The following is a 13,675-nucleotide window of genomic DNA, read 5'->3' on the forward strand; positions in this document are numbered from 1 at the left end:
TTCATGGGCAGAGAGTCTTTCAAAGCGTTATATGTTCATTCAAGCAAGTACACCTGCAGTCAATACTGACAAGATGCTTAAGCCCTACTTTCCAGTTTCACTTCCCACAGAAGCCTCCTCTTTCCAACTTCACTAAGGTTAATAGGGTCACAGCATGTGGTAGAAATCAAACAATAGCATCAACTCTATCAGGCAGCACTGCTAGATGGAGTAAGGCTGGCACTTCTTTAGTAACAATATGATGCTCACTGAATACTAAGAATACACTGTGTCTTTAAGTAGAAGTGCTTCCCTGGGGAGAAGATACTGAGAACTATTGGTACCAGCAACCAATACCCAAATTCCTCCAGCCAGCATGCCTGAGGGGGGTACTGGGAGCTGGAGTCCAAAGAAATAAATTCACAAGTGCACATCAAAGTAAATTTGTTTCATTCTAAATAAGTTATCTGGAAGGGGCCTAAAATAATAATAAAATTTATTTATATACTGCTATTCCAAATTCCAAATTCGATCACAGCGGTTAACATTCTTAAGCTTGATTATTATTTCCTCTGCTTGTCAGTTTATTTTTAAGGCCACACTTAAAGATAGGCTTTGACAAGAAATTCCTATGGCACAGGTAAAAAACTAATAGAGCATGATTAACGTATTAGTCCATGGTCAGGATGGGCAAAAATTAATTCAGTTCACAATTTATATCAAATTTATCTAATTTTGCACTTCTGAACCACTATAGAAACTGAATCCTTCAAAATTAGCATTACTCCAAAGTTGTACTGGAGTACCTCAAACAAAAATACATGCAAAACTTCACAGAAAAAGGAATACAATCAGTCAGTCTGTCTCTGTCTCTCACACACACATACACACAGTGTAAGTAGTACCACTGAAGGTCATGTCTTAGTTTTGGGCCACATAAAAATGAAAATAATTAAGATGTCAAGCAAAGATGCTCAAGGAAGGATACCCAGAGTGCAATGTATGCATTTATACTGGACAAACATTTGCAGCTTTAGTAGGAGATGAAAAGCTAAGCGGGGTCAGGCCTGGTTAGTTCTTGTTTGGAAGACCTCCAATGAATGCCAGGATCTATATGCTATATTTCAGAGGATGAAACTGGTAAAGCATACTTGAAGATTTCTTGCCTAAGGAAACCTTATAAAATTCATGGCATTGCCATACATTGACAGGCAACTTGACGGTATGCACACACACAGTGGCAAGTAGAAAAGCTCAGTACTGTTGTTAACACAGAGGAGCAATATGTGTATTAGCTTTTAGATTGAACGCAGAGGATGCACTGATGCTTCCTCTTGTTTGGAGCATCACCAAACCAGAGAAAGCAGTATAGGGAGGGGAAGCCTCTACTCCTAGTTAAATGCTTTTCCATCTTCACTAAAAGAAACTCAAAGATTAGAAGAGATGAGATCACAAAGACTAAGCCTCCCTCCTAAATGGCTTTTAAATAGGGATATTCTTTTCAGAATCAATGTTAAACTTCACTGCATCTATATTATCTGTCAACTTCTAGAAAGAAATGAAGACTTTTTATGCACAGATGGCTTTAAAAAAAAGAAAACAACAATGAATGAAATGTATTTTTTTAACTTGGAGATTTATTTTGTTTTAATAAATCTGACACCAGTCAGGGAAAAAAAAAATGGTGTGAGCCCAGAATAACCAGAAGCATCTTAAAAGTGCTTCATCCCCGCCCATAGAAATCTGTCTCTGTTAGCTTTTGAAATTATTCCATGGGTTTATGAGCTCATCCCTTCACCCCACTCCCACCCCTCCCTCCCACCCTCACTTTTTAATTTTTTGATTTATTTGTTTTTTTTAAAAAAAGCAACCTTGCTTGTTGGGTGTAATTTTCCAAGCCTTCACAGCCCTAATAAATAAGGAGCACCTGTAAAACAGTAGCTTGACTTAAGTGAATCTGTACAAAGGAAAATATAGAAATACAGTATGTACATAGTGCCCTCGGTGCACCATTGCTATAAGGCTCCAATTTGATTGGCGTTTATTTCAAACCTTGCTCCAAAATCTGAAGCATTTTCTTTCCAAACCATTCCTTGTTTGCTAATTAGAACAGCCTTATAGTAAAGGTGTATCCTGAACACCATAGTGTGAACAATTGCTTTATTCAAGTTAGTAAACAGTTACACTGGATCACAAGGTGATTTGAACATAATTTTTTATGAGCCCCCCCCCCCCCCTATTTTTCTCCCTTAGATTTTTTTTGTCTGATGGGATACTCCACAATTGTTTTACTCAATCAGTGCCAGCATACATGCTCTAGTGTACTTTTGGACTCTTGGCTACAACTATACAAGTGCACACAAGTAAATTCTACCCTGTTATCCTCCACCCACCAACTGAGGATCGAATTGCACATTTCTTTTAACCATGACAGGAGAAAGCAAACAGTGAAACAGAATCATGGGGGCTCTCTTCTCACTTTACCCCTATGTTTTCATTGGCTTGGCCATACCTTTCTAATTATCATGAAAGGGTTTTGCATCTGGAGAGATTGTCTCACTGGCTTCCTGGATCACTGAAAAACCATCAGGGTTGAAATTTCATCCAAGTCTTTCATAACACCCAGCAAATATTTTCCCCAGATAGTTTTACACCTTCAGGGGATCCTTTCCCCCCTTTTTCTTTTTTTGGTCTTTAGTTCAACACTCTTGCTCTGTTCCCAAATGGGGCGCTATTTAGGGGAATTGAAAGAGAGGAAAGCTGAGAGGAATAAACATTTACTGAGTTCTCTTGGCATTCAGTCTCTGAAAAACCACAGTATAAACTATTCATGCTGCTTCTTACATCTGTCAAATTAAAAAAAAATAAAAAATAAAAAGCCATAAAAGTTTAACACTGAAAATATGGCGTTAAAAAGGATAAAGGTGGCCTTTGTAAAAAATAACAAGGAAAAAGTATATTAGCCAATAAAATATTCTAATAACTCTTCATTTAAAAGTGCATCATGGGCAGGAGAAAAGAGATGAATCTGAAGTGTCCATACTCCAGTATAACCCCTTCGATCCCACCCCACCGATCAAAAACGCGAATAGGTCCAAAACCATACAATGCAAATCACAATTCTTAGTGTAGCAGCAAAACCACAGCAGTTTTTGAAAAAGAAAATAAATGTCGTTGTCCAGCCTAAACTATCTGAACCTTGAAGTCAGTGAAGGGGTGAAAGTACATACATTGGTCCATGTGGCTTTAGAAATCAGAGGAAAATCCTCCTTCGGCAAGAAATCAAAGGGTTAGGGAGAAGAGGATATGGTAGTTCGGAATGCTGAGCATACTTCATGGGGTCCATGATGTGCTTACAGTCTTCTGAGCCAAAGGCACCCAAGGGTCTTGAGCCTTCCCTCTGAGAAATTGGCTTTGTTTTCTTAACTTATAACCAGACACATTGGTGAGTGGACCAGCTGGTGTTGGTTGGGAAAGTAGCATGGTTTGCTCTGCTCCCTGTCTCCGTGCAAGGTACCCTGTCAAAGGGAGCATTCCTGTAAAAACAAAGAGCAGGAGATCAGTGTATACCTTGTAATATCACAATTAATCACACATAGTGACGTTACATTGTCATAGGAGTTTGGACATACACAGTATAATTTGGAAAGGGCACATCTTTAGCTTTGCTGCTCTTTTTATTTGCAAGTAGTAGCTAATGATTAGTGGGAAACTTTCAGGGTGAGAAAGCACAAAGCAACCTATTTTCTTTTGTTTCAAGAAATGGGTTTTAATATTGTTAGATCTCTAGACCTCAAAGAACGTTCAAGACACAATCTGCTGACCTCTACTTTCATTTAAGTCTCACTGAAATAACTACAACGTATGTATGGGGCTGTAGTCCATAATATGTAGATTGTTATCTGAGGACTCCATTTAGCCTTCCTTTTTTATTGATTAGAAATTAATGAATGTATGTAACTTAACTTGTCAGGCCTATGTTGAGAGGCCTACAAATATTTCTGAGACCAAGCCTAGCAACATCTAATTTGGAGTTAAGAAACAAATGATAGTTTAAAGATCGATACAATTGGTATGATGGGACAACATGTACAGTGGCGTACAAGCAATCATTTATTATGTCCAAATAATGTTTCTGGCTAAGTAGGTCAGATTGAATTTTTCTTCAAAATTGTATGACCAGACACAATAATGGGATGAATGGACTTTCTGTGAGCAATGATACATATAATACACAGACTCCAACTTTCTAGAAAACAAACAAACAAATAAATATTACCTACCACTAGATCTAGATACTAATTCCCCCATTGTATCACTTGCACTTCAAACCACACTGTCAGCTACTTCTTGTTTCCTGGAAACAATTTGTTACTATTGATGCCTCACACTGGATTGGCTCAGAAATAGCCTGAGATTTTGTCCCTCCCTTTAAATGAGGAAATGGAACGGCATATTTTAAAGCCAATCCAAATCTGTACTCCTACTATGGAGGATTCAGGAACAGACCATAGAAATATGTCTCTTTATGCATTCTATGGGAGTAATTTCACAAGCAGAAATCAAGTAAATCAGAATCAGTAATGAGGAACAGAAAGAAACCATTGCAATACTAGTTAATGAACTAGTTACATCACAGTAAAATGGGTGTGTCTCTTCCATCCCTGACTGCATGTTTTAACATTATAATGCAATGAAAGAAAGGGGGATTAGCAATAACACAAAAGATCCTATTCTGGGCGCACTATTTGCCTTTTGGTATTTCAAGGATCAGCACATGGTTAAGAACAACCTTGTGAGGTTTATAGGTTTCAGGTGTGATCAGTCAGCACATCTGGAACTTGAAATATCTTGCACCCAGAATTAGTCTTACTGGATGGTCCTTCAAATGTTGCCCTATCTGTGTGGAAGCTGCAATTCCATGGATGGCCCACATATGACTGGAGTAAAAGCTGACCCAACCATGTGGCCAAGTGATTGCAATGGTCTTCCCCTCATTAAGTTCACATATGAATCCACCACTACACTTGGGCTTACATTACCCCACCTGCACAAGCACCACCTGCAGTAAGACAGCTGATCCCTGTTCTAATTCTAGTTCTCTTGGGCTGTTCCAGGTTTGAGAGCTTTCTGGGTAAAGCGACCTCTGGTACAGTTTCCCGTTCATCAGTGGACTCTGGTGGACTTATCTGGCAGAGGCTAGATCTAGCTAGCTGGCACCAGAAAATACCTGGCCATACCTTTCTAATTATCATGAAAGGGGTTTATCACAATAGGTTTTTAAAAAGGAATGAACCTCCTAGAAGGAGTCAGTGTAAGGCACTGCACGCAGCTTTTCATAGATGCTAGGAGCTGATGGTGGCCCTGACTTTCTAAAATCAAAATTGATTTTAATCCAACTGATTCATTTATTTCATAGCTTAGTTTAGTGTTTGCCTTTTGAAAGTGGTTTTAGACATTTTATTCTGTATATTATATCAGTCCATACTTGAGACACTGATAATCATCTGACCCAGTGTAGTCAACAAACAACAGTGGCTGGTTTCAGCTGATTCATAAGGAGTAAGAAATATAAGCTACATCTGCATGCTTCCAATTTGGGTATTAGCAGGAAATTGACCTAAAAGCTTGGGTACTATGTACTACTGTAAAATGCTGCATTAGCATCACACCTTGGGTCCAGACAGAACTGCTTTTGTTAATAGATTTGCTTTCATTCTAATAGGCTGTTCAGCATAGTGAACTAAGCTTCGACTACTGGGACCACATTCATTGCCTAAGAGAACCCCATTGCAGGCTTTCCCTGCATAGCATGTCTTTTGGTAAATATGAATTGACTGCCCTGATATTTACGTGTGTAGATGTGCATATGTACAACTATGTCCAGAGTAGTGGGGAAGGACACAATTTCTCTATCCTCAGCTACTTTATATAAAGGTTTAACTTTGAGAAATCTGTCACCTCAGATAGTTGGTTCACTCTGCCGACAAATGCAGGAGTGGTGCTCCTAAGAACCAAATATTTACTTTTTTTACATCTCCCTTTCCCCACCAATTCACTCCCTACTGCAATGACTATTTTGGACCTAGCAGTGGCAGGTTACATTTTCAGGGTTCCAGCACAGTGTAAGAAGTAATAATAATAATAATAATAATAATAATAATAATTTATTATTATTATTATTATTATTTGTATACCGCCCCATGGGAAACCAATCCAGGCGGTTGACAACAGTAAAATATAAAATACAACAATTAAAAACACTTTATCCCTCCCCCCCTTAAGATAGTATTAAACAGTATAACATATTAAAAACACAATATCAAAGCATAAAAACAACAATTAAAAACTAAAACCCCTGATATCCCTCTGTTGATCCTCAACCATCACTAAGATGGGGCCACGGGAGGAATGAGGGAATCAGGGAACCTGGGCCGGGATGGTTAATCTGGAAAGGCCTGCCGGAAGAGATCCGTCTTGACAGCTTTTTTAAAGCTGTCTAATGATGTCAACTGATGGATCTCATCTGGCAGGTTGTTCCAGAGTTTGGGGGCGACAGCAGAGAATACCCTCTGGGAGGTCGCCGCAAGCCTAGATTTTAGAGGCTGCAGTAAGTTCTTCCCAGAGGACTGGAGAGCGCGGGGAGGATTGTACGGGAGGAGGCAGTCCCTGAGATAGCTTGGACCCAAGCCATTTAGAGCTTAAAAGTACTGCATATGAGGCTTTTGGGAATTGGGAAAGGGTTGATATGAGCTAGCTAGGCACTATTCCCTTTAATGTAGTCCTGTACAGTAGTTAATCTAATCAAGCAATGAATATGGTGATAAAGTATGAGAATATGCCTGGCTTCCTTGGGACAGAAGCAGGCTCTGAGGAAACTGAAGCCCATAATTTTCTTAGGGCTCTGTTGAGGTCATCAACCACAAGCATGTTGCTAAGGCAGGCATGTGTTTAGCCCTGCAAACTCATTGGGGTTGCCTGTTATTTGCATGAGTTCTGCTCTTCTTAGCAAACCTGTAAATAGTTCAATATTTTTCCATTAAATCCTTTCCTTTTGAACAGCAAATGATATATCTCTCCTTGACCACAAAGTGAAATAAATGACACCACATCACTGGAGCTGAGTGAAACGTTCCATGCACAAAGTCAGGCCAGCAACTTGTTATTTTGGGAGAAACAGCAAGCTGGGAGCCATGAAGAAAGTCAATGTGTGGTTTAACCCAGAGAAGTCTTGTTCAGTTCTCACATCCATTAACTTACATTATCTCCTCCCACTTCTCCAGCTCATGTAACTCAGAATCCTCCCCCTTGCCTTTCTTAATTTTGCTCCCAGTGTGCCTCATGATAAGTAAAGCTTAGGTACACTATGGTGTTGATATTGTATGATAGGATAATTAACACTGGAAGATGCTTGGGCATACTGAAATGCTTTAGGACAATAAAAAGCTGCTTTATACTGAGTCAGATTTGTCCATCCAGCCCAATATTGTCAACTCTGACAGAGAGAGTTTCAAAGAATTCTGTCAGGATTGTTTCCTAGTTCTATCTGGACATCCTTAATATTCCCTGGTGGGCCCTATACAAATATTAACCAAGCCCAACAGTGTTTAGCTTCCAAAATCAGATGAGACGGGTGTGTTCAGATATGGTGGTCTGTTAGTTTTAAGTTCAGAAAAGAATCCTCTAATTTAAGTGGGAGTAGTGCTATGTTTTCATGCTCTGTTGCAATAGAATTGGACTGAAGGAACCTGACTTTGGTACACAGGTATAACTGGTCGAGTGCAAATGTATTCTCTTGTAGATGGCATTTAGGAGTCTTGTAAAGGCACTTGTGTGGTAGTAGCAGGTGGAGCAGCTGACTTAAAGTTTGACAAACAGAGGTCCTTGAACAAAAGGGAAAACAACCAAATAGCTTGATTTATTTTTAATTAAGAAGGTTTAGTGGTATGGGGATCCACACTGTTTTGTGCAGCAAACTGTTAATAAGATTTTTAGGAAGGAAACTAGTTGTAGTCGGCATATTATGAAATATCTTCCCTACCAGGAAATCATGCTAGACAACAATGAACATTGTATCCCTCCATTCATGATCTGACTGTGCCAAAATTTGAAAAAGTCACTCTTTAGTACTGTAAATTCAGCAATCTGTCCATCGTCACTGGTGGATTCTAGGAACTATGGTCTGAAAAAGTAGTGTTTCCAAAATACAGACTAACCATCTATGGTGTCTGTCTTGTGCCTCAAATGTAATCCTCTATTTGAAGGTGAAGCTGACTGGAAAGCTTGAGTTCTAAGGCCTAAATTCAATATTAGTTCCAATATTTATTTATTGGCTTTATTTATAGGAGTCCAAGTAGACCACAAGTTGAACATGAGTCAACAGTGCGATGCAGCAGCTAAAAAGGCCAATGCAATTCTAGGCTGCATCAAAAGAAGTATAGTGTCTAGATCAAGGGAAGTAATAGTGCCACTCTATTCTGCTTTGGTCAGGCCCCACCTGGAATATTGTGTCCAGTTCTGGGCACCACAATTCAAAAAGGACATTGAGAAACTGGAGCGTGTCCAAAGGAGGGCAACTAAAATGGTGAAGGGTCTTGAAACCATGCCCTATGAGGAACGCCTTAGGGAGCTGGAGATGTTTAGCCTGGAGAAGAGAAGGTTAAGAGGTGATATGATAGCCCTCTTTAAATATTTGAAGGGCTGTCATACTGAGATGGGAACAAGCTTGTTTTCTGCTGCTGCAGAGACTAGGACCCAGAGCAATGGATGCAAGCTCCAGGAAAAGAGATTCTACCTCAACATTAGCAGGAACTTCCTGATAGTAAGGGCTGTTCGACAGTGGAACACACTTCCTCGGAGAGTGGTGGAGTCTCCCTCCTTGGAGGTCTTTAAACAGAGGCTGGATGGCCATCTGTTGGGGATGCTTTCACTGAGAGTTCCTGCATGGCAGGGGGTTGGACTGGATGGCCCTTGTGGTCTCTTCCAACTCTATGATTCTATATGCCACTTTCTCCTAGGATGAGACCCAAGTTGGATAAGAGTATGCCCACTGAATCTTATGTAAATTCCATTGATTCATTGGGTCACACTTAAAGTGAGTTGTAAGTAACAAAGGGATTTATCTCTGGTCTTCCCTGTAATAAATAGCAAGTTTTGATTCAAATAGTATTGTGATTTGAATCCAGATGAACAATGTATACAATCCCAAGAGATGTCCTAAGCCAGTCATTTACAAGGTGATTCTGAGCAGTTATTAAAAGCTATATGCAGTTCTTAAAAACTGTAGCCATAAAATATAGGCTACAAGGCAACATAAGCAGCGATCTTCAGAGAAAGCTCAGTTTATATAATTTAATCTAACCTGAATCAGAGATAGTCATTCTGCTGTAATTCACATTACACGGATGGGAAAAGCTGACTTAAACATGAAGGTGGGACTGCAAATATTCAGATGCTGTGCTACAGAACAAAATAGCTTAACAACTATACAAGAATCTGCAGTGATCTTACAATATATGTCTTTATATTCATACATCTTTTTCTAAAAATTGTCTTGGACTGGAGTCTAGTCTTGAGGTAAGAGACTATAAAATGCCAGCTCAAGTGCTTCCTGCAAAATGTGCAACTATCTAAGACTTTGGTAAGCAAGAGATTGGAATGGTAGCAAATCTTATATTTAACCACATGGGCTCCCCAGAAAGAGCTTGAAATTATATAGGGTGAACATACTAATAGGTTATTGAGATGTGGAACTTTGCAAAGGAATCTAAACTTGATTGTTTGCTTCATTCTATACTGGCCAGGTTCTTCAACATGTGCATTTCCAAAGGGAATGATTATGTTACATTGTGTGAGTTTTCAAAACAAGGATTGGAAACTGGAATTTGGGGGGGGGGGGAGTATTGAGTATAGTGGGTGATTTTTAAAAAACAAATTCAATTTGATCTCTTTGTCTCTAGATAATTAGTTATTGTACCTTGGCTTAAATTTAAGAAACATTTTAGAAATACTTGGAAAACTAAGCCAGCTGCAGGGTAGATATTATTACAAATTGAGACACATGTTAAACAGAAATTGCATTCTTTCAAATATCAAGAAGAGGGTTAGGAAAATAAATCCATGGATACAAGAAAGAGAAAGGGGACCTAATCCTGTAGAATACAGATGCATTGGGAGTTTGGCAGACGGATGCTAATTAAACTAAACAAATGGATTCCTTAAAGCTAGCCCATCAGCTGGGCTTGTAAAGGTTTCATATTTACCTCTCCCCCACCCCCCCATTCCTTTTCTGGTGCAATAAATGTACTTCTAGCCACAAAGACGTTTCACATAAGGATAAGAGGTCACACATGGTACCTGATGGACCATGCACAGCAGAATTGAACAAAAAATGTTTTTCTCTGCTGGGACTTAAGTACATTTTTATTACTGCAATTTTGAAGCATGCGTACATAATTAAGCAGTAACTCATGGAACTGGACAAAAAACGTTTTTCTCTGCTGGGACTGTGGGAAAACCATATGACAACTAGTTGTCAGGGTAAGGTATTTGTCAGGGTAAAAAGAGAGATAGTATAATTCATTCCCACCTTTGCATTTTGGAAGATGCCATGACAACTGAGTCTTATTTTCTCTGATGCACAACTGGAATTTAAAATGTGTTCTAAATTCCATGAGTTACTGCTTAATTATGTACACATGCTTCAAAATTGCAACAATAAAAATGTACTTAAGAGTTTTTACTGGTTTTAAGTGAAGCTGAGTTTGATTTGGGAGGAAAAGTCACAGTCCATCCTATTTAGAATCCATGAGGGATGATAGTTAAGGAAATATTTACTGTACAGGTCCTCGGTATTTGTTTTGATGTGAACAGAATGTGTAGAATTATTTCAAAGACTATAGTTATGAAAGGAGAAAAATAAAGGAGTGCTTTCTATAGAAAACTTTGACAAAGTGCCATGGAATACTAAGATCAATAATTATGCTAAAGGATCCTGAAGTACCTTGGAGACTGAAGGGCTGTACATACAGCCCCTATGGGGCAGTGTCCTGTTGCCCCTTTCCTAGCCGGATTGGGGCTGTGGCAACCTCACACAACAGCCCTGATCTGGACTTTTGAGGCTGCAAAAAAAAAAAAAAAAAAAAAGCTATACAGCGCTCCTTCAGCGTTGTGTCATATGAAAGAGGGGCACCATGACACCACACCCTGTGCAGAGCAGCGCACGGCATCAGGGTGCCCTGGAGGGTGGAGTTGGAGCATGTCATCTTCATGCAACACCACAACTCTGTTCCCAGCTTGCCTTTCAGGCTGGTCTGAACAGCGCCTTACTGAAAGATAGAAGTTGATAGCATGAGCTCCTGCTTCAGTTAGTCTCAAAGGTGCTGCAAGATCCCTTTGCGTACTAATTTTCCAGACTAACACAGCTACAGTATGTCTCTGAATGGTCAATAATTGTTTTTTTTTAAAAATGGGCTGTATAAACATAGGAAATAAAATAAATGAGCAAGGACTAGGACTAGATAAGTGAATCTGAGTGTTGGCAACTCAAATCCAGGTATCTTTCCTGTCATGCAACTCAGCCAGATGGCATTAAGCTGGTTGCACTCCCTTACACTAATTGGGTACACAGAACTAGTCATAGAGCAAGTGAGGCAAAAATATTTAATGAATCAACCTAGAGTAGACAGTAGGAGAAAAACACTCAGTTTTCCACCCCATATTTTCTTCATAATTCTAATTGAGGACGGGGAGCATTTGCAGGAGAGAGTTATCATGCAGAAGATACTTAACCCATCCCTAATTATTTGCTTAGCACAGGGGTGGGCAAAGTGCAGCATAAAGACTGAAGCTGCCCCAGGGACGTTTTGAGCCCAAGAGCCAACACCTTTTTCTCCCAAACGACTGACTGTCCTCTTCATCTAGGCCAAACGTATTGATGTCAATAAACTATGAACTATAAAGTAATGTCAATAAAGGGATGCAGTGGCTTAGTGGTTATGTTGCTGACTGTGACAATCGCAAGGTTGGCAGGTTTGACACCCAAGCACCATGTGATGGAGTGAGTTCCCATCACTAGTCCCAGCTTCTGCCAACCTAGAAATTCAAAAGTGTGTAAAAGTGCAAGTAGATAAATAGTTACCACTTCAGTGGGAAGGTAACATGCTGGCCACATGACCATGGAGTTGTCTTTGACAACTATGGCTCCCTTGGCTTAGTAACAAAGATGACCACCACCCCCTACAGTCAGACCTAACTAGACAAGTGTTGAAGGGGAAACCTTTACCTTTACCAATAAACTAGCTGAAGCATTTCCAAAGTGGCATGAGTTTAAGAGTTAGTTTGTGGAGGAAGAATGACCAAACAGTTTCCAGTGTTGAAGAGCAGACAGAGACCCTTGCACTCACACTACAGTACCTCCTGGCCTTACTTCCTGATCAAGGTTCTCTTCTACTGCAAAAGAGGAATCTATTGATACTTCTTCCCATATCTGAGGGGCAAATTAAATGATATACTCAAATGTAATTAAAACCCATTATTTATGGAGAACAGCATTGGGAGTCTGTAATTTTTAATAGCTGCCTTGAATCCCATTTTTGAGAGGACGATGGGGTATAAATTCAATGAATAAATAAAAATACACAAGGAGTGGGGAAAGAAATATTTTTTTCACTGATAAGTTCTGAATCAAGTGTCAATTCTTCTTCATCCATGCAAGCAGCATGCTAATACTTCTCTATATATTAATTGTATCTGGACCCCTAGAAGGTTGAAAGTCTTTTTAAGGGGAAAATGCCTAGCAGGGAAGAGTTAAAGACCTCTCTTTCCATAAATGGATGCCTGTAGAAGCCATTTTTAATTTCTTTTCTTTTTAATTGTTTGGGGGTTTGAGACATACTCTGAGCATAACATAGAGCTTGTTCCAAAGAGGTCTAGATAACAGTGGAAGGTCTGTAACCTTGAATCAGGAAAGATCATGCCTTTATTTAATTTGTTAAATACTGTGTTTAAAACGGTAACTGGCACTGGAATGTTCCACACTATAGTTGGCTCTTTTGCATTCTGCTTAAAAAGTTATGTGTATTATTTGGCATTTTATTGCTGTTGTTGTGTGTCTTCAAATCATTCCTGACTTATAGTGACCCTAAGGTGAACTTATCATGGGGTTTTCTTGGCAAGATTTATTCAGAGGAGGTTTGCCATTGCCTTCCTCTAAGGCTTAGAGAGTGCATCTTGCCCAAAGTCACCCAGTGGGTTTCCATGGCTGAGTAGGGATTTGAACCCTGAGGCATAGTCCAACACTCAAAACCACTACACCACATTGGCTTATTGCCATTTTATTAGGAAAATGTTAAGGCTGTTCTATAAATCAGTTGAATTGCATCTTTTTTTGTTGTTGTTGTTAAATAATTCAAAGAAGCAGACTTGTGTGAATGTACCATACAGCAATGGCTGAGGGATAATTATCCCTGTGATCATTGGGTGTATTCATGGTAGCTGTGGGAAACTGTTTGAAGATAGTGCAAGTGCTAGTTCCTAAACTGTGGCCACTCTTATATGTGCATTCTCCACTACATGCCAGACTAAACGTTTTACATCCACTATTAGCTAAACTTCAGTAAGTGATATTTCTGCAGTCATCCAGACAGTGTTGTTGGACTACAACTCCCAGCATTCCTTACCATTGGCTATAGAAGCT

General features: G+C 39.5%; 1 protein-coding gene across 3 annotated transcripts in view; it reads right to left on the reverse strand.

Moving 5' to 3' along the window:
• Positions 1 to 1,782: 1,782 nt before the first annotated feature.
• SOBP (sine oculis binding protein homolog) overlaps positions 1,783 to 13,675 on the reverse strand; it is a 199,767-nt gene continuing 187,874 nt past the window's right edge. For all 3 annotated transcript variants that reach the window (XM_089530637.1, XM_089530636.1, XM_089530635.1), the window contains one exon: positions 1,783 to 3,515. The gene's annotated coding sequence lies outside the window, so the exon portion shown is untranslated. The remainder of the gene's footprint in view (positions 3,516 to 13,675) is intronic.

This window comes from Sceloporus occidentalis, unplaced genomic scaffold (genome assembly GCF_023333645.1).
Source record: "Sceloporus occidentalis isolate IW3139 unplaced genomic scaffold, rSceOcc1.0.p SCAF_6, whole genome shotgun sequence".
Taxonomy (NCBI): domain Eukaryota; kingdom Metazoa; phylum Chordata; class Lepidosauria; order Squamata; family Phrynosomatidae; genus Sceloporus; species Sceloporus occidentalis.